Below are 26,529 nucleotides of genomic sequence, written 5' to 3' on the forward strand. Positions count from 1 at the left end.
ATTTTAAAGGTGCTCTGACTAAGGGAGTGCTATTTTCCAACTCCAACAATCTCACACTCACTGCCTTCTTTGCTTCAGATTGAAGAGCTTGTCCAGATACTAGACTTTCAGTATCTAGGTTTTGTTTCTTTCTTGGAAAGTAGTTGATTTCTTGGCGAAGTAAGAATCAACACACTATAGCTCGCTCCTCGAATAAAGCTGAATACAGAGCCATGGCTCTTGCCACGTGTGAGAGAGTATGGGTCTCTTACTTGTTGAAAGACTTTAGAATACCTCTCTCTCTCGTCCGAAAGACTTTAGAATACCTCTCTCTCGTCCTATTGTTATGTACTGTGACAATCAATCTGCTCTCTCTATTGCTGCTAATCCAGTCTTTTACGAAATGACTAAGCATACAGAGATTGACTGTCATACTATTCATGATAGAGTTCAGGATTAAGCTTCCTTCCAGTTTCTTCAACAAATCAAGTTGCTGATCTCCTAACCAAGTCACTCTCACCTAAAAGCTTCTTCTCTTGCAACGACAAACTGGGCATCAATTTTCATGTGCCCCATCTTGAGGGGGATGTAATTAAGGTTGATTATTAAATAGTATTTTACTTTGTTAATTTCGTAGGTATCCTTGAGGTACTCTGGTGTATATAAATGGTTAGAATATGTTTATTAGGGTAAGGGTGTCTAATGCTCTTGTATTTTTTTTGTGACAATGCTTTTGTGTGTGTATATATATAACAAAGGCAATAAAATTTTTCGTCCCTCAACTATCTTTTTTCTCTCCTTTCAGAGTCTCCCTCTCATATGGTGCTTATTCCACTGTTTCACCACTTAACTCTGCACGTTTGAACATAATTTTGTCATTATCTTTGATTTTTTTAACTTTTTTCTCCTTGAGTAGTAATATTATTTTATTAATTTAGAATCACAAAAGCAAAGAGTACTATAGAGAGTACTAAAAAGGAAAAAAATTATAATAACCATCGTTAATAATCCTACAACATATATACAAGTTATAGCCTCTAATTTCTGTATTGATGATTATAAGCTACTATTTATCAATTATTAATTTATATTTGATTTTATAGGTTTATGGTAGAGTTGGTTCAATTTTAATATTATACAAATCAACCAAAAATAGAGGAGCTAATTAACATTTCATGATATATAGTTCTTTAGATTATAGTTACCTACATAAATATACTATCAAGCCTTAAATATATTAGTTTAGATCTAATTATGCGGTAGTGATAATTGTTTTCAGTTAAAATGGGCATACATATGATATTTATAACAAAAATTTTATTTATACACTAAAATAAACCACTAATGTATTTGTATATAAATACATGTGTGGTTTAATTTATTTTCAATGTGTATTTTTTTTTCAACATGTATTTTATATTGGTGACTGATTTTAGTGTACTCTATTTATAATTACTCCTTATGGTAAAAGATTTTTCTGATTATTTTTATAAGAAAAAGTATAAGAAAACAACTTTCTAAGCAGCCAAGTTAAATAACTCAATTAATTTTAATAATTTTAATTTATTTTATTAAATTATAATTTAAATAATTGACATTAATGATTTGTTTAAAAATTTTAGCTTTTGTAAAACAACTCCCATAACTCCGTATTCTCTTCTCCCATACCGCGATAACGCTCTGCGATCGTGTTTCACCCCCACTCGAACTACTCTCGCCATCGTCGTCCATCGGGAGTGCCACCCTCTCTCACGATTTGCACTGTCGCTGACGACCACAGCGCTTCTCTCGCGATTCGTAGCACCGTCCACAACCGCAGAGCCATTCTCGTCGCGATTCACAACGCCGCCGACTACTACAGTGCTCTCCTCGTCGCGATTTCTCACCACCGCCTGCCGTTCTCGCGATTCGCATCGCTGCCATTGCTGCTGCAGCCCTTTCCCCTCACGATTCACAGATTACCGCCACAGCCCCTCCTCCCCTTGCGGTTCATAATCATTGCCACAAGCTTTGCTTATAAAGAGATTTCTCTTCTCTTTGGTTTTGACAACAACGACCTCAACCAGCTTGAAAGGACACTCTTCAAGGTTCAGTCTCTTGTTGACAATGTTAGAGCCATTAATCACTCATCTTTTTGTTCTTCTCATAATAAGGCCCAACACCTTTGGCTCAGGGACGCTCAGAATGCCTTGCATGAAGTTGAGGACTTTCTAGATGAGATTTCCTTGGAAATCTCAAAACTTGCTTCTGTTGATGACAACGTTGACTTCACCAATAAGTAGGTTAGGAAGCATGTTTGTTTCAAGAATTGATGATAACACAAAGCATGCTTGTTTCAAGAATTGTTGCCACTGCTTCTCCTTACCAGTACCATTTGCAAATTTTGTCTAATGAAGATTGTTGGAAATTGCTTAAACAAAAAGTATTCCAGAAGTGGCTAAAGAAATTAGACTTTTTTGTTGTATTAAGTTTCTTCATTTTCATTCTTATTATCTATAGATTTTAATCTATATTTTAGATTCTCTAATGCTAGGATTCATATGGCGCTGTTACCTTTGTGAGTTTCATCTTGTGTGCACTGCTGCAATTGCATATATTTATGCATATTTTCTTGGTGTGATTAGTATAAGAGTGTGGATGTTTTCGTTTGCTCTTAGTTTGATGTTTTTTTATTGTATATGGATGTTTTTCTGTATAATTTTTTTAGGTAAATTTCTACACAAATATACCAAGCATTCCTCGGAGGGGAAGTGCATCAAATTGGGCGGATACTACTATGTCTGATGAAGAATAAAAGCTTTGATCACTTGTCAAACCAATGTCTTTAACACATGTGATGACATCACCGTTTGAGATGCTTTTGATACTTTTTGAGATTTTTCTTGATTACAATTGTGGATTTTTATGATACTGTAAAAATTGGATGTATTTTATTTTGGTCTTACTTAGTATCTTTTTTCTTGTAGACAACTTGAATGTTTATGCAAAAATTCAATTGGATGACATCACATGTTTCTTTTGTTAAACAAATAGATGTTTCTTTTTATACAAATGGATGATTCTTCTTGTATTACTTTTGGTCATGATGAATTCCTGTATCTATAGTGTTGCAAATTGTATGGATAAGTTGAATGAATATTATGATTCCTTTCACTGCATCTTAGCTTGATGACAAATTTATAGTTACGTGTGTGGGATAAGCTTTTTTGATATTTCATTCACATGGGTTCTGTTAAAGTAACATATATTTAGTATGAAAAAGAAACATCTTAATGCTTGACAGAAGTAACATCCACTTAGACTTTTACAAAAATAATTAGATACCTAATAGAAGTTACTTATATTTATTATTTACGACAAAGATGATTCAATTGATAGTGAATACAAGTATCACAAAAGAAGGAAAAAATTTTTGTATCTATTCTGTTATTTGTTTAACAAAATTTAAAGGAGAAAAAAAGAAGATAAGGAAAAAAACAACAATAATATTTAGTTTTTTTTTTCAAATATGAATGGTGGGCTAGATCATGCAAGACCAACTCCACAATTGTATTGCCTAGCTCCTTACAACCTTAAATTCATGTATCTTCAAAATGTGTCCTTTTTACAGCCATGCCATCCTGCTCCAATGGTTAGTGACAATTATTTAAACATGGAGATAATAACATATTTATTTGGTGTCTCGTATGAAATGAAACCACATTTACACTGCAGGCCCTCACTTTTCATACATGCAAGAACCTGAAAGTGAAGAACCTTACCTTGTTAAATAGCCAGCGAATGCACTTGGCATTCAGTAGTTGCATGCGGGTTATTGCATCCCATCTTAGAGTGTTAGCACCTCCTTCAAGCCCTAATACTGATGGAGTCCACATTAGCGTATGTAAGGGTGTTGCGGTCAGAGAAAAAGTTTTATGGAAGATATTATGATTTCTTTCTAGGGTAATATTAACATGTCACTTTTGATTGTAGTTGTGCAATTATTAGATAGTGGTTCATGTTTTAGATTTATATACACATACCAATGATTCATGATTGGGATTTGGGACATGCGGAATGTCATGCATGTTACTTTGAGGAAAAATATTACAAAGTACAAAGTATGCACTCTAGTAATTTGTCAAAAGAAAATAATTCGCTGTATAATGTTTGGTTTCAAGAGATGACTGCATCTCAATAATCTGAAATTCTTCACGGGTGTGGATCAAAAACTTTACATGTGGTTAAATCAGAACTAATCTTTTAAAAAAAAATAACAATCTTATGGTAAAAATAATATCCGTGATCATTCAGTAAGAATCATCCATTCACAACAAAAAGCAACTTCCAATAAATTATAATTAAATCATATGCATACTAAACAAAAATAGACATCCAATTTGCACGATTAAAAACATCCAACAATTAAAATCAAAGACAAATCCATTTATCAATCCACCAAAAATCGGAATATCTTCACACAAGAACCAGTATACATTTGTCTAAAACCAAAAACAGAAGAGAAGCATCTTCTATTACTTAAAACCCTAACAATATACTAACCAATTGGAGAACATCTTGGTGAATTCAGCAAAATTAAAGATAAATCGACAACAACTGTAGTTTCTAAACCCTAACACAGATTAGCAACATCCAATTTCCAATGAAACCCTAACATGCACTAACATGTCAGTGTCTAATGAGATGGTTCATGTGTAGCAGTGTAAAACCCAGTTAATTGATGGCTAATTAACCCATAAATTAGAATTTATTATAGAAAATGAGAAATGAGGTTTTTTATGGTTTAATATGATAGAGAAATTTAAAATAAGACTTTCGACACCAATTTTAAAGAAATCGGCCTAAGATTGGGTCGAACGGGTCAAACCGGGCCAACCGGACCCAAGTTGGGCCCAAGGGCCTAGCCAAGCCTCATTCATTAATGAGAGCTCAGCTCTATCTCTCCCTCAAGAACACACTCACGCTGAAATTAGAAAGCGGAAAGGGGGAGAAAACATAAATCCTTGTTCCAACTTCAATTGATCATATCTTTTGATCCAGAGCTCCGATTGACGCACCGTTTACGGCCATGCGACCGCGGCATCGAGCTCTACAAAACCCATATAATCAACCTTGAGGTAAGCCACGTTTTATTCTTCAAATTCCCAGCCCTTAGTTTCGATTTTCATGGGCAAAAATATTGAGATTTTGAGCTCCTTTGTGTTATAGGATCAAATTAACTTGAAGGGAAGGCTTGTTCTTGCTCCCTTGATTCCTGGGTAAGGTAAGAGATCTCAAACCCTAGTGAGAATATTGAATTTGAGGTTTTGGGTATTGAGTTATTGTGTTTTGATGTGATATTGTGGCTTAGGCATTAAATATATGTGTATTGGAGCTTAATTGGTGGTTTTGGAAGCTTTGGTGTGGAGCCCCTGGTGCACGAAATTGTGATCATCAATGGCACCAAAAACTTGGTACGTACAATTGTAATCTCAACTCTTTGTCACAACTCCGCACAACTAACCAGCAAGTGCACTGGGTCGTCCAAGTAATAAACCTTACGTGAGTAAGGGTCGATCCCATGGAGATTGTCGGCTTGAAGCAAGCTATGGTTATCTTGTAAATCTCAGTCAGGCGGATTAAAATGGTTATGGAGAATTGATAATTAAAATATGAATAAAACATAAAATAAAGATAGAGATACTTATGTAATTCATTGGTGAGAATTTCAGATAAGCGTATGAAGATGCTTTGTTCCTTCTGAATCTCTGCTTTCCTATTGCCTTCTTCCAATCATTCATACTCCTTTCCATGGCAAGCTGTATGTTAGGTTTCACCGTTGTCAATGGCTACCTCCTGTCCTCTCAGTGAAAATGTTCCAAATGCGCTGTCACCGCACAGCTAATCAGCTGTTGGTTCTCGATCATGTTGGAATAGGATCCATTGATCCTTTTGCGTCTGTCACTACGCCCAACACTCGCGAGTTTGAAGCTCGTCACAGTCATCCCTTCCCAGATCCTACTCGGAATACCACAGACAAGGTTTAGACTTTCCGAATCTCAGGAATGGCCGCCAATTGATTCTAGCCTATACCACAAAGGTTCTAATCTTAGATTAGAAACCCAATAGATACACATTCAAGCTTGTTTGCATGTAGAACGGAAGTTGTTGTTAGGCAAGCGTTCATAGGTGAGAATGGTGATGAGTGTCACAGATCATCACATTCATCATGTTGAAGAATGAATGGATATCTTAGAACAGAAATAGGCTTGAGTTGAATAGAAAAACAATAGTACTTTGCATTAATTCATGAAGAATAGCAGAGCTCCACACCTTAATCTAATGTGTGTAGAAACTCTACCGTTGAAAATACATAAGAACAAGGTTCAAGCATGGCCGTGAGGCCAGCCCCCAAATGTGAACATATAAGTTCCCAAGATATAAAAGTATATCAAATACAATAGCAAAAGGTCCTATTTGTAGAAAACTAGTAACCTAGGGTTTACAGAAATGAGTAAATGATGCAGAATCCACTTCCGGGCCTACTTGGTGTGTGCTTGGGCTAAGCATCGAAGCTTTCACGTGTAGAGGCTTTTCTTGGAGTTAAACGCCAGCTTTTGTGCCAGTTTGGGCGTTTAACTCCAGCTTTTATGCTAGTTTTGGCGTTTTGACGCCATAATTTCTATGTTGACTTGGAACGCTGGTTTGGGCCATCAAATCTCGAGCAAAGTATGAACTATTATATATTGCTGGAAAGCCCAGGATGTCTACTTTCCAACGCAATTAAGAGCGCGCCAATTGGGCTTCGGTAGCTCCAGAAAATCCACTTCGAGTGTAGGGAGGTCAGAATCCAACAGCATCTGCAGTCCTTTTTCAGCCTCTGAATCAGATTTTTGCTCAGGTCCCTCAATTTTAGCCAGAAAATACCTGAAATCACAGAAAAACACACAAACTCATAGTAAAGTCCAGAAATGTGATTTTTATTTAAAAACTAATAAAAACATAATAAAAAGTAACTAAAATAAACTAAAAACATATTAAAAATAATGCCAAAAAGCTTATAAATTATCCGCTCATCACAACACCAAACTTAAATTGTTGCTTGTCCCCAAGCAACTAAAAATCAAATAGGATAAAAAGAATAGAATATACAATTAATTCAAAAACATCTATGAAGATCAGTCTTAATTATATGAGCGGGGCTATTAGCTTTTTACTTCTGAACAGTTTTGGCATCTCACTTTATCCCTTGAAGTTCAGAATGATTGGCTTCTATAGGAACTTAGAATTCAGATAGTGTTATTGATTCTCCTAGTTCAGTATGTCGATTCTTGAACATAGCTACTTTATGAGTCTTGGCTGTGGCCCTAAGAATTTTGTTTTCCAGTATTACCACCGGATACATGAATGCCACAGACACATAATTGGGTGAACCTTTTTCAGATTGTGACTCAGCTTTGCTAGAGCCCCCAATTAGAGGTGTCCAGGGTTCTTAAGCACACTCTTTTTGCTTTGGACCATGACTTTAACCGCTCAGTCTCAAGCTTTTCACTTGACACCTTCACGCCACAAGCACATGGTTAGGGACAGCATGGTTTAGTCGCTTAGGCCAGGATTTTATTCTTGTGGGCCCTCCTATTCACTGATGCTCAAAGCCTTGGATCCTTTTTATTTTACCCTTGCCTTTTGGTTTAAAGGGCTATTGGCTTTTTCTGCTTGCTCCCTTTTTTTTTCTTTCTTTATTTTATTTTTTCGCCATTTTTTTCTGCAAGTTTTTCACTGCTTTTTCTTGCTTCAAGAATCAATTTTATGATTTTCCAGATTATCAATAACAATTCTCCTTTTCCATCATTCTTTCAAGAGTCGACAATTTTAACATTCATAAACAACAATTTCAAAATATGCACTGTTCAAGCATTCATTCAGAAAAACAAAAGTATTGCCACCACATCAAAATAAATAAACTATTTAAAATTCAAAATTCATGTATTTCTTTTTCTTTTGCAATTAAAAACATTTTTCATTTAAGAAAGGTGATGGATTCATAGGACATTCATATCTTTGAGGCATAGACTCTAAGACGCTAATGATCATGTAATAAAGACACAAACATAGATAAACATAAAGCATAACAATTCGAAAAACAGAAAATAAAGAACAAGGAAATTAAAGAACGGGTCCACCTTAGTGATGGCGGCTAGTTCTTCCTCTTGAAGATCTTATGGAGTGCTTGAGCTCCTCAATGTCTCTTCCTTGCCTTTGTTTCTCCTCTCTCATAATTCTTTGATCTTCTCTAATTTCATGAAGGAGGATAGAATGCTCTTGGTGTTCCACCTTTAGTTGTCCCATATTGGAACTTAAGTCTCCTAGGGAGGTGTTAATTTGCTCCCAATAATTTTGTGGAGGAAAATGCATCCCTTGAGGCATCTCAGGGATTCCATGATGAGGAATTTCCTCATGCTCTTGTCCATGAGTAGGATCTCTTGTTTGCTCCATCCTTTTCTTAGTGATGGGCTTGTCCTCATTAATGAGGATGTCTTCCTCTATGTCAATTCCAGCTGAATTGCAAAGGTGACAAATGAGATGAGGGAAGGCTAACCTTGACAAAGTAGAAGACTTATCTGCCACCTTGTAGAGTTCTAGGGATATAACCTCATGAACTTTTACTTCCTCTCCAATCATGATGCTATGGATCATGATAGCTCGGTCTATAGTAACTTCAGACCGGTTGCTAGTGGGAATGATTGAGCGTTGGATGAACTCCAACCATCCCCTAGCCACGGGCTTGAGGTCATGCCTTCTTAGTTGAACCGGCTTCCCACTTGAATCTTTCTTCCATTGAGCGCCCTCTTCACAATGTCTATGAGGACTTGGTCTAACCTTTGATCAAAGTTGACCCTTCTAGTGTAGGGGCGTGCATCTCCTTGCATCATGGGCAAGTTGAATGCCAACCTTACATTTTCCAGACTGAAATCTAAGTATTTCCCCCGAACCATTGTAAACCAATTCTTTGGGTCTGGGTTCACACTTTGATCATGGTTCTTGGTGATCCATGCATTGGTATAGAACTCTTGAACCATTAAGATTCCGACTTGTTGAATGAGGTTGGTGAGAACTTCCCAACCTCTTCTTCGAATCTCATGTCGGATCTCCGGGTATTCACCCTTTTTGAGCTTGAAAGGGACCTCGGGTATTACCTTCTTCTTGGCCACAACTTCATAGAAGTGGTCTTGATGCACCTTTGAGATGAATCTCTCCATCTCCCATGACTCGGAGGTGGGAGCTTTTGCCTTCCCTTTCCTCTTTCTAGAGGTTTCTCCGACCTTAGGTGCCATAAATGGTTATGGACAAACAAAAAGCAATGCTTTTATCACACCAAACTTAGAAGGTTTGCCCGTCCTCGAGCAAAAGAAGAAGGAAGAGAGTAGAGGAAAAAGAAATAGAGGAGATGGAAGGGGTTAGTGTTTCGGCCAAGGGGGAGAAGTAGTGTTTAAGAGGTGTGAAAATGAAGGGGTGAAGATGGGTTTATATAGGAGTGGGGATAGGGTAAGGTTCGGCCATGTATGGGTGGGTTTGGGAGGGAAAGTGGTTTGAATTTGAATGGTGAGGTAGGTGGGGTTTATGATGGATGGATGTGGATTGGTGAAGAATTTATGGAGAAGAGGGTAGGATTTGATAGGTGAGGGGTTTTTGGGGAAGAGTATTATGAAAAGGTGTGAAGAAGAGAGAGAGTGAGTTGAGATTGGTGGGATCCTGTGGGGTCCACAAATCCTGAGGTGTCCAGGATTTCTCATCCCTGCACCAATTAGTCTTGCAAAACGCCCTTTGCTGCCAATCCTGTCGTTAAATGCCAGGTTGCTGCCCATTTCTGGCGTTTAACACCAGCTGCTTACCCTTTTCTGGTGTTAAATGCCAGAATGGTGCCAGGCTGGGCGTTTAACGCCCATTCTCCTGCCCTTACTGGCGTTTAAATGCCAGTAGGCTTCTCCTCCAGGGTGTGCTATTTTTCATTCTGTTTTGCAGTTTGTTTTTGCTTTTTCAATTGTTTTTGTGACTTCACATGATCATCAACCACAGAAAACATAAAATAACAATGGAAAATAGAAATTTAACATAGATAAGTAAAATTGGGTTGCCTCCCAACAAGCGCTTCTTTAATGTCAGTAGCTTGACAGTGGGCTCTCATGGAGCCTCACAGATACTCAGAGCATGATGATGGCCTCTCAACACCAGACTTAGAGTTTGGTTGTGGCCTCTCAATGCCAAACTGAGAGAGAAGCTTTTCATGCTTCCTCTCCATGGTTACTGATGGAGATCCTTGAGCTTTAAACACAAGGGAGTCCTCATTCACTTGAAGGACCAATTCTCCTCTGTCAACATCAATCACAGCTTTTGCTGTGGCTAGGAAGGGTCTGCCAAGGATGATGGACTCATCCATACACTTCCCAGTATCTAGGATTATGAAATCAGCAGGGATGTAGTGGTCTTCAACCTTTACCAAGACATCCTCTACAAGTCCATAAGCCTATTTTCTTGAATTGTCTGCCATCTCTAATGATATTCTTGCAGTTTGTACCTCAAGGATTCCTAGCTTCTCCATTACAGAGAGAGGCATGAGGTTTATGCTTGACCCTAGGTCACATAGAGCCTTCTCAAAGGTCATGGTGCCTATGGTACAAGGTATTGAGAACTTTCCAGGATCCTGTCTCTTTTGAGGTAATTCCTGCCTAGTCAAGTCATCCGGTTCTTTGGTGAGCAAGGGGGGTTCATTCTCCCAAGTCTCATTACCAAATAACTTGACATTTAGCTTCATGATTGCTCCAAGTTACTTAGCAACTTGCTCTTCAGTAACATCTTCATCCTCTTCAGAGGAAGAATACTCATCAGAGCTCATGAATGGCAAAAGTAAATTTAATGGAATCTCTATGGTCTCAGTGTGAGCCTCAGATTCCCATGGTTCCTCATTAGGGAACTCCTTGGAGGCCAGTGGACGTCCATTGAGGTCTTCCTCAATGGAGATCACTGCCTCTTCCTCCTCTCCAGGTTCGGCCGTGTGGGTTACGTTGATGGCCTTGCACTCTCCTTTTGGATTCTCTTCTGTATTGCTTGGAAGAGTACTAGGAGGGAGTTCAGTAACTTTCTTACTCAGCTGACCCACCTGTGCCTCCAAATTTCTAATGGAGGACCTTGTTTTAGTCATGAAACTTTGAGTGGTTTTAATTAAATCAGAGACTACAGTTGCTAATTCAGAGTGGTTCTGCTTAGAATTCTCCGTTTGTTGCTGAGAAGATGATGGAAAAGGTTTGTCAGTGCTAAACCTATTTCTTCCACCATTATTGTTGTTGAAGCCTTGTTGAGGCCTCTGTTGATCCTTCCATAAGAGGTTTAGATGATTTCTCCATGAAGGATTATAGGTGTTTCCATAGGATTCTCCCATGTAATTCACCTCTTCCATTGCTGGGTTCTCAGGATTATAAGCTTCTTCTTCAAATGAAGCTTCTTTGGTACTGACTGTTGCTGCTTGCATTCTAGATAGACTCTGAGAAATCATATTGACTTGCTGAGTCAATATTTTGTTCTGAGCCAATATGGCATTCAGAGTATCAATTTCAAGAACTCCTTTCTTCTGAGGCGTCCCATTGTTCACAGGATTCCTCTCAGAGGTGTACATGAATTGGTTATTTGCAACTATTTCAATGAGTTCCTGAGCTTCTACAGGCGTCTTCTTCAGATGAAGAGATCCTCCATCAGAGCTGTTCAATGACATCTTGGACAGCTCAGATAGACCATCATAGAAGATACATATGATGCTCCATTCTGAAAGCATGTCAGAAGGACACCTTCTGATCAATTGCTTGTATCTTTTCCAAGCTTCATAGAGGGATTCACCTTCCTTCTGTCTGAAGGTTTGGACTTCCACTCTAAGCTTGCTCAATTTTTGAGATGGAAAGAACTTTGCCAAGAAGGCATTGACTAGCTTTTCCCAAGAGTTCAGGCTTTCTTTAGGTTGTGAATCCAACCATATCCTAGCTCTGTCTCTTACAGCAAAAGGGAAGAGCATAAGTCTATAGACCTCAGGGTCAACCCCATTGGTCTTGACAGTGTCACAGATTTGCAAGAATTCAGCTAAGAACTAATGAGGATCTTCCAATGGAAGTCCATGAAACTTGCAATTCTGTTGCATTAGAGAAACTAATTGAGGCTTCAGCTCAAAGTTGTTTGCTCCAATGGCAAGGATTGAGATGCTTCTCCCATAGAAGTCGGGAGTAGGTGCAGTAAAGTCACCAAGCACCTTCCTTGCATTATTGGCATTGTTGTTGTTTTTGGATGCCATGGCTTCTTCTTGTTTGAAAAGCTCTGTTAGGTCCTCTATAGAGAGTTGTACTTTAGCTTCTTTTAGCTTTCTTTTCAAGGTCCTTTCAGGTTCAGGATCAGCTTCAATAAGAATGCCCTTGTCCTTGCTCCTGCTCATATGAAAAGAGAGGAGAAGAAAATATGGAATCCTCTATGTCACAGTATAGAGATTCCTTGAGGTGTCAGAGGAAAATAAAAATAGAAGGATTAGGTAGAGAAGAGAGAATTCGAACTTATCAAGAGGGACAGAGTTCGAATTGCTGATAATGGAGAAGTGTTAGTCCTTTAAATAGAAGGATTTGAGAAGAGGGGAAGAATTTTCAAAATTAAAGTAAAAAGATTTTGAAATAATTAAAAGAAATTTTGAAAATTTGGTAAATGATTTTTGAAAACTAAGATTGGGAAAGAAATTAAGTGATTTTTGGAAAAGATTTTGAAATTAGAAATCAAAAAGATATGATTGAAAATTATTTTAAAAAAGATGTGATGGAGAAAATATGATTGAAAATCAAATGAAAAAAAGAAATTTTTAAAATTAAAGTTGATTACTTGACTAACAAGAAATTAGAAGATATGATTCTAGAATTTAAAATTTGATCATTTCTTAATAGGCAAGTAACAACTTGAAAATTTTGAGTTAAATCATTAATTGTAGCAATGATTTTCAAAAATATAAAAAAAATAAAATGAAAAGAAATTGATTTTGAAAAGATATGATTTGAAAAAGATTTGATTTTGAAAAATTATGAAAATTTGAAAAAGATTTGAATTAAAAACAAAATCTTCCCTCTAGTGTCCTCCTGGCGTTAAACGCCCAGAATGGCATCCATTCTGGCATTTAATGCCCAAAATGCTACCTTTTTGGGCGTTTAACGCCCAGCCAGGTACCCTGGCTGGCGTTTAAACGCCAGTTTTCCTTCCTCACTGGGCGTTTTGAACGCTCAGCTTTTTCTCTGTAATTCCTCTGCTGACTGTTCTGAATCTTTAATTATCTGTATTATTGACTTGAAAAGACATAATTTTGAAAATTTTTTTTGGATTTTTAATGATGAGAAACAACAAAATGAAACTAATCATGTAAAACTAAGATCAAATAAACAATACATGCAAGACACCAAACTTAGAAATTTTCATATTAGAGATACTAACAAATTTAGAATACATATGAAAAACAACAAAACACACAAAACAAGAGAATTTAAAGATCAAAGCAAGGAAATCATCAAAAGCAACTTGAAGATTAATGAAGAACATGATGCATATATTCGAAAAATGCAAGTAGAATAAAGACATGCAATTGACACCAAACTTAAAATTAGACACTAGACTCAAACAAGAAACATAAAATATTTTTTATTTTAATATTAAATTTTTTTTTGTGATTTTTCGAAAATTATTTGGAAAAGAAAATAAAGAGATTCAAAATTTTTTATAAGAATTCTAGAAATCATGCAATGTTAGTCTAAAACTCTGGTCCAGGAATTAGACATGGCTTACTAGCTAGCCAAGCTTTCAGTGAAAGCTTCGATCCAAAACACTAGACATGGCCAATGGCCAGCCAAGCTTTAGCAGATCATTACGTTCAACAGCAAGATTGATAGAAATCAACAAGCTCTTGTGATGATAAGTTGAAACCTCGGTCCAAAAGATTAGACATGGCTTCACAGCCAGCCAGACTTCAACAAATCATCATGAAACTCTAGAATTCATTCTTAAAAACTCTGAAGAACAGAATAATTTTTTTTTTTGTATTTTTGAAAATTTTTTTCGAAAATAAAAGGTAAAAAGCTTAAACATAAAATAAAATTACCTAATCTAAGCAACAAGATGAACCGTCAGTTGTCCAAACTCGAATAATCCCCGGCAATGGCGCCAAAAACTTGGTGCATGAAATTGTGATCATCAATGGCGCCAACAGCTTGGTACGCACAATTGTAATCTCAACTCTTTGTCACAACTCCACACAACTAACTAGCAAGTGCACTGGGTCGTCCAAGTAATAAACCTTACATGAGTAAGGGTCGATCCCACGGAGATTGTCGGCTTGAAGCAAGCTATGGTCATCTTGTAAATCTCAGTCAGGCGGATTCAAATGGTTATGGAGAATTGATAATTAAAATATGAATAAAACATAAAATAAAGATAGAGATACTTATGTAATTCATTGGTGAGAATTTCAGATAAGCGTATGAAGATGCTTTGTTCCTTCTGAATCTCTGCTTTCCTATTGCCTTCTTCCAATCATTCATACTCCTTTCCATGGCAAGCTGTATGTTGGGTTTCACCGTTGTCAATGGCTACCTCCTGTCCTCTCAGTGAAAATGTTCCAAATGCGCTGTCACCGCACGGCTAATCAGCTGTTGGTTCTCGATCATGTTGGAATAGGATCCATTGATCCTTTTGCATCTATCACTACGCCCAACACTCGCGAGTTTGAAGCTCGTCACAATTATCCCTTCCCAGATCCTACTCGGAATACCACAGACAAGGTTTATACTTTCCGGATCTCAGGAATGGCCGCCAATTGATTCTAGCCTATACCACGAAGGTTCTAATCTTAGATTAGAAACCCAAGAGATACACATTCAAGCTTGTTTGCATGTAGAACGGAAGTTGTTGTCAGGCACGCGTTCATAGGTGAGAATGGTGATGAGTGTCACAGATCATCACATTCATCATGTTGAAGAATGAATGGATATCTTAGAACAGAAATAGGCTTGAGTTGAATAGAAAAATAATAGTACTTTGCATTAATTCATGAGGAACAGCAGAGCTCCACACCTTAATCTAATGTGTGTAGAAACTCCACCATTGAAAATACATAAGAACAAGGTTCAGGCATGGCCGTGATGCCATCCCCCAAACATGAACATATAAGTTTCCAAGATGTAAAAGTATATCAAATACAATAGCAAAAGGTCCTATTTGTAGAAAACTAGTAACCTAGGGTTTACAGAAATGAGTAAATGATGCAGAATCCACTTCCGGGCCCACTTGGTGTGTGCTTGGACTGAGCATTGAAGCTTTCATGTGTAGAGGCTTTTATTGGAGTTAAATGCCAGTTTTTGTGCCAGTTTGAGCGTTTAACTCCAGCTTTTATGCCAGTTCTGGCGTTTTGACGCCAGAATTTCTATATTGACTTGGAACGCTAGTTTGGGCCATCAAATCTCAGGCAAAATATGAATTATTATATATTGCTGGAAAGCCCAGGATGTCTACTTTCCAACGCAATTAAGAGCGCACCAATTGGGCTTCTGTAGCTCCAAAAAATTCACTTTGAGTGCAGGGAGGTCAGAATCCAACAACATCTGCAGTCTTTTTTCAGCCTCTGAATCAGATTTTTGCTCAGGTCCCTCAATTTCAGCTAGAAAATACCTGAAATCACAGAAAAACACACAAACTCATAGTAAAGTCTAGAAATGTAATTTTTATTTAAAAACTAATAAAAACATAATAAAAACTAACTAAAATAAACTAAAAACATACTAAAAACAATGCCAAAAAGCGTATAAATTATCCGCTCATCAGCCCCAAGCTTGAAAAATTTGTTGGTGGAGTTTGGAAACCTTGGAAGTTGAATTTGAGAGTGTTTCGGGTGGAACGGGAATCGGCCAAGGTATGGTTTCGGTTTCCTCTATCTAAAATGTAATGTGGTCGTGAAAACGTAGGCTAGTAGCCCTAGGATAAGATTTTTGGAGCTATTGATGTGGTTGATGAATGATATATGTTGTGTGGTTATGTATGTATTTGGTGGAGTATGAAATGTTGATGTAATTGTGGGGTGATTTGGATTTGGATTGGATATATGAATTATGATGATAATGGTTGGCAAGCATGTAATGTTGTATGTGATGTACATTAATGTGTTTAATTGGTGATTATGTGGAGGCTCTTGTTGATGAGCATGGTGGGAATGTAAAATTGATATGTGATGTAATTGGTGAATTTGAATGTTGATTGGAAATTGAAGTATGAAATGTTGATTATGATGTGGGATTTGTTGAATTGAGATTTGGTTAAATAAAGGACAATTTAGTGGGTTGATGATTGAATGAGTAGATGGAAGTATTTGGTGTTGAATAACTAAGTTTGGCTGGTTTTTGAATGAGTTTGGTAAGTGTATGTTTAAAATGGGGAGTTTATAAGTTTTGGTAAAAATGGAATTTTTGATGAACTTCAACGGATCATATCTTGAGCAATCGTTTTCTGAATTTGATGATTTTTATATTAATTGAAAGATGATTTCATAAGCTTTAAAATGGTTTAAATTTGGTTGAGATCTGAATTTTGTGGAAGGAGATATGATCGTTGGAAGTTTGGGCCAAAAATATAAATTCTGCAACCTCTGTAGAATTTGTAATTTCTGGTTTGTGTGCGCATGCACAGCCCTGTGCGCACACACACCCTGTGAAATTTTGGACCAGTGTGCACGCACAGACTTGTGCCTACGCACACACGAGAGCAGCGCTGCTGGTGGAAACACTAGCACACCCTGTGCGCGCAGACAACCAACGAAGGTTTGCGAGCTATGCGTACGCACAGCCTTGTACGCACGCACACATTAGGAATGGCATGCTGTTGGTGGCACTAGCACACCTTGAGCACACTCAATCCTGGAGATTTTGCTTTCTATGCGTACACACACTTTTAAAAATGCTTCTAGGCGTGCGCACGCACACCCCTGTTCGTATGCACGCGACCTAATCCTTTTCTAAAGCTTTGTTTTCAAGTATTTTACATTCCCAGTAAGCTTTTAACATTCTGAGATGTTGTTTCACACTTATAAACCCCCAATTTCATCCTTTAAATCTTGAATTGATATAGAATTCCAAGTGAATGAGAGTAAGCTAGGAGAGAGGGTAACTCGTGGGTGAAGAAAGGGAATGTTATGATGAATTATGGTGAAAGATGATGATATGAGTTGTTGAGGGGGATGGTGGAGTGCGGTATATGATATGAGCCGAGTGGCTGAGTATGATATGAGCCGGATGGCTGTGTGAAATGATAATTTAAGGCTGATTACAAAATATGAATTGAAAGCCGGATGGCTGAGATGAATGTATTATGTATGGCTGAGATTAATATGCATATATGCTGAATTGAGTTATTGATATTATGATTGTTTGCACTCCACCTATCTGAGATACGAGTTTCCCTGGGTGAAAGCAGTGGCTAGCCACCACGTGCTCCAGGTGGAGACTCGATACTCTGCTGACCCTATGTCGTAAGTGTGGCCGGACACTGTGAAAGTTCCGGATGAGCTCGCCCCTGTAAATATACACCACAGAGGGTGTTAGATATAATTTTTGTTATGTTATGAGATAACTCGAGTTGGGGATGCACGACAGAGGGACATTCCAATGGTTAGCTACCAGGACTTGTCGGGTTGGCTTTATAACCGGCAGATGAGACTCATCAGCCACTAGGACAGGCATGCATCATGTGCATTATATGTGAATTGTCTGGATTACCTAATTGATTGCATCATTACTTGCTAATTGCTTAATTGTCTTATCTGTTTCTTACTTGTGCATTCCTTGCTCGATTTACTTGTGTTTGCATCTCTGTTACTATTGGCGGTTGGGAGGTTTGCAAGATTTGGAAAGGGATGTTTAGTTAGTCTGAAGATCCTTAAGTTTGTTTCCTATTTACATATCTTATGGTTTAGCATGTTTATGTGCTTTGATTATAATCTAGAAGTTCTAGAATTGCCTTCGACTTTTTCCAGACATTACATGTTAGATATTTGGGCATTGTTACCATACTGAGAACCCCCGGTTCTCACCCATGCGGATTTTGTGGTTTTCAGATGCAGGATGTGAGGCTCCTCGCTGAGGCATGCTGGAGACTTCCTTTTGGCAGAGATCCTTGTATCTTGGGATTTTATTTTGACCATCATATACTTGTTTAAATACTTATATTCTCCACTGTATATGTATTTTGTATTTACTCCTCTTAGGGGTTATTTTAGAGAAACAGGTTCAGTATATTATCTTTTGGGTTGTTCTTTTGGGTAGTTCTTCTATATATAAGTACGTCTACTTATATGCTCGGACTGGTTATCTTCGCAAGTCGAGTCCCGAGTCTTGATACATGTAATTTTGGAACTCTTTTGTATATCTCTTAGCGTCAGCTTACTCTCTATCTGTTCGTTTACATTATCGATCAGAGTGTTCCGCTTTTCGATTTAAACGGTTTTGATTTACCCCTTTTTCTTCAAAGGCTCCTAGTTATAAATCTTTTCACACTACTATACGTACTAAATGTTACTTTTAGAGCTCGTAATACCTCGCCACCTCTGTTTTATGACTTAAGCATAAGACTTTGTGTGGTAGGGTATTACATTATGGTACCAAAGCAGTTCGTTCCTGTAGAGCCTGAGGGACGGACTGACTATACTTCTGTGCATTCTCTGTATTTGTGTTTATGTGCTATTAGGATATCTGATTGATATAACTGGCATAAATGTTCATGAGCATGCATTTAGGACTTTGAGCACTAGACTTTCGATATTAAGACTGATCAACTTAATATCGATTTTTCAGTGCGTATAGGAACCAGATGGCATCTCATGTACGCGATTGAGGTCGTGGGAGAGGACGTGCCGGTACTCATGGGCTGGAAACCAATCCAAACGATCCGGTGAACTTCATGGCTACATTAGAGAATATGGCTGCTGCTATTCAGGCCACTGCTGAGGCACTCGAACAGCAGATGAACAACCATAATAATGGAAAAAAAATGGAAGAAACGGGACTCAAGGTCAGATGACGTTGGCGACCTTCCTAAAGGTTAACCCGCCAAAGTTCAAGGGAACTACCAATCCCACTGAAGCCGACATTTGGTTTTAAGCTATGGAACGAGCACTGCAAGCACAGTTGGTACCTGAAGAGCAGTGCGTCGAGTTCACCACTTATCTGCTCACCGAGGAACCCGCCATCTCCTACAGCAGGGTGATGATCCTATCACCTGGGATGTCTTCCAGGAGGAATTCTACAAGAAGTACTTTACGAACTTTGCTAGAACGACAAAAGAATTGGAGCTACTGCAGTTGAAGCAGGGGACTATGTCTGTATCTGAGTACACAGACAAGTTTGAGGAGTTGTTCAGATTCTCCCGCATGTGTCAAGGAGCTCCGAGAGACTTTGAGGAGTGGAAATGCATCAAATATGAAGGAGGGCTTCGAAGCGATATCTAAAGTTCCGTAGGGCCTATGGTGATCAGGACTTTTTTTGAGTTGGTAAACAAAAGCAGAGTTGCCAAAGAGTGTGTGAAGAAGGCAGCGGCAGAGAGAAAAAGTTAGAGGGGATCTTTCCCACTGAACCAAGGGAAGAGTTTTGCTCCTAGAGGTCTACCCTTAGCGGGGAGGTTTTGCACCACAGAGGACTCAGGGTCAGAACAACTTCAGGAGGCCTAATACCAACAATGTTCCGGGGAAAAGATTTGGGAAGCAACCTCAGAATGAGCAGGCGTGTGCTAGATGTGGGAGTTACCATCCTGGTGTTCCGTGCAAGGCTGGATGAGGGTTGTGTTACTCATGTGGGAAGCCGGGACATAAAGCCTCAAACTGTCCAGAGAAGCAGAGACAGGGTGCTGGGAGAGCACAGCAGCCTGGTCGGGTGTTTACTACTTCCACTGTGGGTGCCGAGGGGTCTTAGACACTTATCCGAAGTAATTGTGAAATGGCTGGTCAAATTTTAAATGCCTTATTTGATTCTGGAGCATCACATTCGTTCATTGCATTTGAAAAGGCTAGTGAGTTAGGATTGAAGATTGTGGTTTTGGGTTACAATCTGAAGGTGTATAATGCCACCCATGAGGCTATGATAACTAGGCTAGGATGTCCACAAGTTTCGTTTAGGGTTAAGCAGCACGATTTTATACATGATTTGATTTGTTTGCCGATGACCGGTCTTGATCTTATCTTGGGGTTGGACTGGTTGTCTAAGAATCGTGTTTTGTTGAACTACTTTGAGAAATCGTTGCATTTCATGCCAGAAGAGTCTGAAGGGCCGGTTGTGGTGAATGGTTGTTACTTGAACTATGTGGTAGTAAATTGTTCAGGAGAAGAATGTCAGGGTGTTATGCTGTTAGTGGCGAGTGTGTCGGGTGAGGAACAGAGCTTAGAACAAATCCCAGTTGTTTGTGAATTTCCTGAGGTATTTCCTGATGACATTGAGGAATTCCCTCCTAGCCGAGAGGTTGAGTTTGCAATTGAGTTGGTGCCAGGAACAGGGCCAATCTCGATTGCCCCTTATAGAATGTCGCCCTTGGAAATGGCCGAGCTCAAGACTCAGTTGGAAGACTTAATGAGCAAGCGCTTTATTCGCCCTAGTGTTTCTCTATGGGGAGCGCCGGTGTTGTTAGTGAAGAAGAAAGACGGGAGTATACGGCTTCGTGTGGACTACAGGCAATTGAACAAGGTCACGATAAAGAATAAGTACCCACTGCCAAAGATTAATGACCTCATGGATCAGTTACAAGGAGTTGGAGTGTTCTCCAAGATTGATTTGCGATCTGGTTATCACCAGATAAGGGTGAGAGATGAGGACATCCCTAAGACCACTTTCAGGACTCGTTATGGTCATTACGAGTACATTGTAATGTCTTTTGGGTTAACAAATGCTCCTGCCGTGTTTATGGACTATATGAACAAAATCTTCCGCCCATTCTTGGATAAGTTTGTTGTCGTCTTCATTGATGACATACTAATTTATTCTAAGACCAAGGAAGAGCATGTCGAGCACTTATGAACCGTGTTACAAATTCTAAAGGAGAGAAAGTTGTATGCCAAGTTATATAAATGTGAATTCTGGAAAGACGAGGTGAAGTTTCTGGGTCACGTAGTGAGTAAACAGGGGATAGCAGTAGATCCTGCCAAGGTGGAAGCGGTGATGGAGTAGAAGCGACCGACCTCAGTTACTGAGATAAGGAGTTTTCTAGGCTTAGCTGGATACTATTGGAAATTTATCAAAGGCTACTCGCAGATAGTCTTGCCATTGACCAAGTTAACCCGTAAAGACCCACCGTTTGTTTGGACTCCTGAGTGTGAAGAGAGTTTCCAAGCGTTGAAGCAAAAGCTTACTACCACACTTGTGCTGGTGTTACCCGAGCCGAATGAACCATTTGAAGTGTATTGTGATGCCCCACTAAAGGGTCTGGGATGCGTGCTGATGTAGCACCAGAATGTGGTGGCATATACCTTATGGCAACTAAGGCCTCACGAAGTTAATTATCCGACGAACAACTTGGAGCTCGCTGCGGTTGTGTTTGTGCTAAAGGTGTGGAGACATTACCTTTATGGGGTTAAGTTCCAAGTTTTCTCTGATCACAAGAGCCTGAAATAACTCTTTGATCAGAAAGAGCTTAATATGTGGCAGAGGAGGTGGATGGAGTTACTGAAGGACTATGACTTTGAATTGAATTACCATATAGGAAAAGCGAACGTTGTGGCAGATGCACTAAGTCAGAAATCATTGTATGCTTCTTGGATGATGCTTCGAGAGGAAGAGTTGTTCAAGGCATTTGAAAGTTTAAAGATTGGTGTTCAGGAAGAGTCTGGAACTTTGTGTTTGAGTCAATTACAGATCTCAAGCGATTTTAAATCCCGAAGGTGTTGCCAGCTATTGAGCAAGGGAAGCAGTAGAGAGTGTCATGGGATCAGGATGGATTGTGGAGATTCAAGGGTAGGATCATTGTGCCGGATGTTGGGACTTTGCGGCAAGATATATTAAAGGAAGCGCATAAAAGCGGATTTTCTATTCACCCTGGGAGAACTAAGATGTACCATGACTTAAAGGCTATGTTCTGGTGGCTTGGTATGAAGAATGATGTGGCGGAATATGTCTCAAAGTGCTTAACTTGTAAAAAGGTGAAGATTGAACATCAAAAACCTTCTGGGACGTTGCAACCTTTAGAGATTCCGCAATAGAAGTGGGAGAGCATTGCGATGGATTTTGTGTTAGGATTACCAAGGACTAGAACCGGTTTTGATGCTGTCTGGGTAATTGTGGACCGACTGATGAAGTCGGCTCACTTCTTACCCATTCGGATGAACTATACTCTTAAGGAGTTGGCACGCTTGTACATAAAGGAGATTGTAAGACTTCATGGTGTGCCTACGACTATAATTTCTGACCGAGATCCCCGTTTCACTTCGAGATTCTGGGGTGCATTTCAGAAAGCTTTTGGAACCCGTTTGAGCTTAAGTACAGCTTCCCATCCTCAAACAGATGGACAATCTGAGAGAAAAATTCAAACCCTAGAAGATATGTTGAGGGCTTATGTTTTGGATCAGCCGGCGAGCTGGGATCGGTATATGCCTCTAGTGAAGTTTGCGTACAATAACAGCTACCATGCGAGCATCGGAATGACTCCGTATGAGGCTCTGTATGGGAGAAAATGCCAATCTCCACTATGCTGGTATGAAGCCGGGGAAAAGAGCCTGTTGGGGTCAGAATTGATAGCAGAAACCACTGAACAAGTTAAGAAAATCAGAGATAGGATGCTCACTACTCAGAGCCGTCAGAAGAGTTACGCCGATCATAGGCGGAAGCCCTTAGAGTTTGAAGAAGGAGACCATGTTTTTCTTAAGGTTACTCCAACAACAGGAGTAGGTAGAGCGATTAAGACGAAGAAGCTGAATCCTCGATACATCGGTCCGTTCCAGATTCTCGAGAGAGTTGGACCGGTGGCGTATCGGATAGCCTTACCACCTCACCTTTTGAACCTGCACGACGTATTTCATGTGTCACAGCTTTGGAAGTATACTCCTGATGATAGCCATGTGTTAGAACTGGAATCGGTTCAGTTAAGAGAAGACTTGACTCTACCAGTGACTCCGATCAGGATTGATGACACGAGTATTAAAAAGTTGCGCAAAAAAGAGGTTTCATTAGTGAAAGTGGCATGGAGTCAAGCCGGTGTTGAGGAACACACTTGGGAGCTTGAGTCAGAGATGCGAGCAGACTACCCGCACCTATTCTCAGGTAATTGAAATCGAATTTTGTGGGCGAAATTCCTAATTAGGTGGGTAGAATGTAAAACCCAGTTAATTGATGGCTAATTAACCCATAAATTAGAATTTATTATAAAAAATGATAAATGAGGTTTTTTATGGTTTAATGTGATAGAGAAATTTAAAACAAGAATTTCGACACCAATTTTAAAGAAATCGGCCCAAGATTGGGCCGAACGGGCCAAACCGGACCAACCGGACCCAATTTGGGCCCAAGGGCCCAGCCAAGCCTCATTCATTAATGAGAGCTCAGCTCTCTCTCTCCCTCAAGAACACACTCACGCTGAAATTAGAAAGGGGAAAGGGGGAGGAAACATAAACCCTTGTTCCAACTTCAATTGATCATATCTTTTGATCTGGAGCTCCGATTGACACACTGTTTGCACCCATGCAACCGCGGCGTCGAACTCTACAAAACCATATAATCAACCTTGAGGTAAGCCACGTTTTCTTCTTCGAATTCCCAGCCCTTAGTTTCGTGTTTCATGGGTAAAAATGTTGAAATTTTGAGCTCCTTTGTGTTATAGGATCAAATTAACTTGAAGGGAAGGCTTGTTCTTGCCCCCTTGATCCCTGGGTAAGGTAAGAGATTTCAAACCCTAGTGAGAATGTTGAATTTGAGGTTTTGGGTATTGAGTTATTGTGTTTTGATGTGATATTATGGCTTAGGCATTAAATATATGTGTATTGGATCTTAATTGGTGGTTTTGGAAGCTTTGGTGTGGAGCCCCAAGCTTGGAAAATCTGTTGGTAGAGTTTGGAAACCTTGGAAGTTGAATTTGAGAGTGTTCCGGGTGGAACGGGAATTGGCCAAGGTATGGTTTCGGTTTCCTATATCTAAAATGTAATGTGCTTATGAAAACATAGGCTAGTGGCCCTAGGATAAGATTTTTGGAGCTATTGATGTGGTTGATGAATGATATATGTTGTGTGGTTATGTATGTATTTGGTGGATTATGAAATGTTGATGTAATTGTGGGGTGATTTGGATTTGGATTGGATATATGAATTATGATGATAATGGTTGGCAAGCATGTAATGTTGTATATGATGTGCATTAATGTGTTTAATTGATGATTATGTGGAGGCTTTTGTTGATGAGCATGGTGGGAATGTAAAATTGATATGTGAGGACATATGGTAATTGGTGAATTTGAATGTTGATTGGAAATTGAAGTATGAAATGTTGATTATGATGTGGGATTTGTTGAATTGAGATTTGGTTAAATGAAGGACAATTTGGTGGGTTGATGATTGAATTAGTAGATGGAAGTATTTGGTGTTGAATAACTGAGTTTGGCTGGTTTTTGAATGAGTTTGGAAAGTGTATGTTTAAAATGGGGAGTTTATAAGTTTTGGTAAAAATGGAATTTTTTATGAACTTCAACGGATCATATCTTGAGCAATTGTTTTCGGAATTTGATGATTTTTATATCAAATGAATGATGATTTCATAAGCTTTAAAATGGTTTAAATTTGGTTGAAATCTGAATTCTGTGGAAGGAGATATGATCGTTGGAAGTTCAGGCCAAAAATCTAAATTCTGCAACTTCTGCAGAATTTGTGATTTCCGGTTTGTGTGCGCATGCACAGTCCTGTGCGCACGCACACCCCGTGAAATTTTGGACCTGTTCACATGCACAGACTTGTGCGTACGCACACACGGGAATAGGCCTGCTGGTGGGAGCGCTAGCATACCCTGTGCATGATGAAACAGACTTTTGACGGTTTAGAATTCACAATAAATTCTCGTTGCAAGTATAGTTTCTAAATCAAACAATAATCCTTTCATACAAAATATTGTTTGTCACAAGTAACAAACCCCTAAATTTATAAACCGAAGTATTGGAACCTCGGGTTGTTCTCCCTAGGAATTACAATAAAGTGTTCTTGTTATTGGTTATGAGATATTTTGGGGTTTTTGGGATAAGAGACATGAAATGTAAATGGCAATGAAAATAAACTAACAACTAAAAAGGTCTTGGCAAAGGTTGATGGTCAAGGATCTCTATACTTATCACAAACCACAACATGAGAATTGGCAAGGATCAATCCCACTAAGTCATCCTCTAACTCATAGTAGAGGAAAGTCAAGTGAGCTATATCAATCCAAGTCCATAAGTCCTAGTTCACCACCAAATCAATTAGTGAGATCTAGCGTTAATGGCTCCCAATCGTCAATCACTTGGACATTAGTAACTCAAGAGTTCCTAAGTTACCTTCCCAAGCCAAGAGCATAAAATTCTACTCTAAAATCCAACCAAGCATTTTATCAAACACTTGGAAGGCATAAAAGGAAAGCATAGTAAAATTTCAAGGAATGTAAATCTACACTACTAAAATGCAAGGAATTAAACAACAACAAATCAAATGAACAATAAAGGAACATGAATCATAAATTGTATTAAAGGAAAAGGGAAGAACAAAAGTGCATCAACATAAAAGTAGAGAATTACAAGAATTAAATGCAAAACTAGAGAGAGGAAAGGTAGAAGAAGAAGAATTACAAGAGGAAAAGTAAATCTAAGCTTCAAATTAATCTAGATCTAAGAATTCCTAATCTAGATCTAACCTACTCCTAATTCTAGAGAGAAGAGAGAGCTTCTCTCTCTAGAAACTAACTAAAGCATGATAAAACTAAAATAAAACTCACTAACTAACTAGATGTCCCATCCCTCTTCAATCCTTGGGTTAAATAGCATCAGAAATGAGTTGGATTGGGCCCAAAATGCCTTAGAATTTGCTGGCCACGAGTTGCATTAAGTGAATCATGTGCAACCATCGGTGCGTACGCGTACCGTGCTCGTGCGCGCCTCTATGCGCAGTGCAACTATGACAAATTTTATATCATTTCGAAGCCTCGGATGTTAGATTTCCAACGCAACTAGAACCACATCATTTGGACCTTTGTAGCTCAAGTTATAGTCGATGAAGTGCGAAGAGGTCGGCTTGACAGCTTTTGCGATTCCTTTATTTCTTCATGAGTTCTCCATTTTTACATGCTTTTCCTTCATTTCCTTGATCCAATCTTTGCCTCCTAAACCTGAAATCACTTAACAAACATATCAAGGCATCTAATGGAATCAAGGCAAATTAATTTTAGCTATTTTAAGACCTAGAAAGTATGTTTTCACTCTTAAGCACAAATTAGGAGACAATCATGAAACCATGCTATTTCATTGAATAAATGTGGGTAGAAG

The sequence above is a fragment of the Arachis hypogaea genome, chromosome 17 (genome assembly GCF_003086295.3).
Source record: "Arachis hypogaea cultivar Tifrunner chromosome 17, arahy.Tifrunner.gnm2.J5K5, whole genome shotgun sequence".
NCBI lineage: Eukaryota > Viridiplantae > Streptophyta > Magnoliopsida > Fabales > Fabaceae > Arachis > Arachis hypogaea.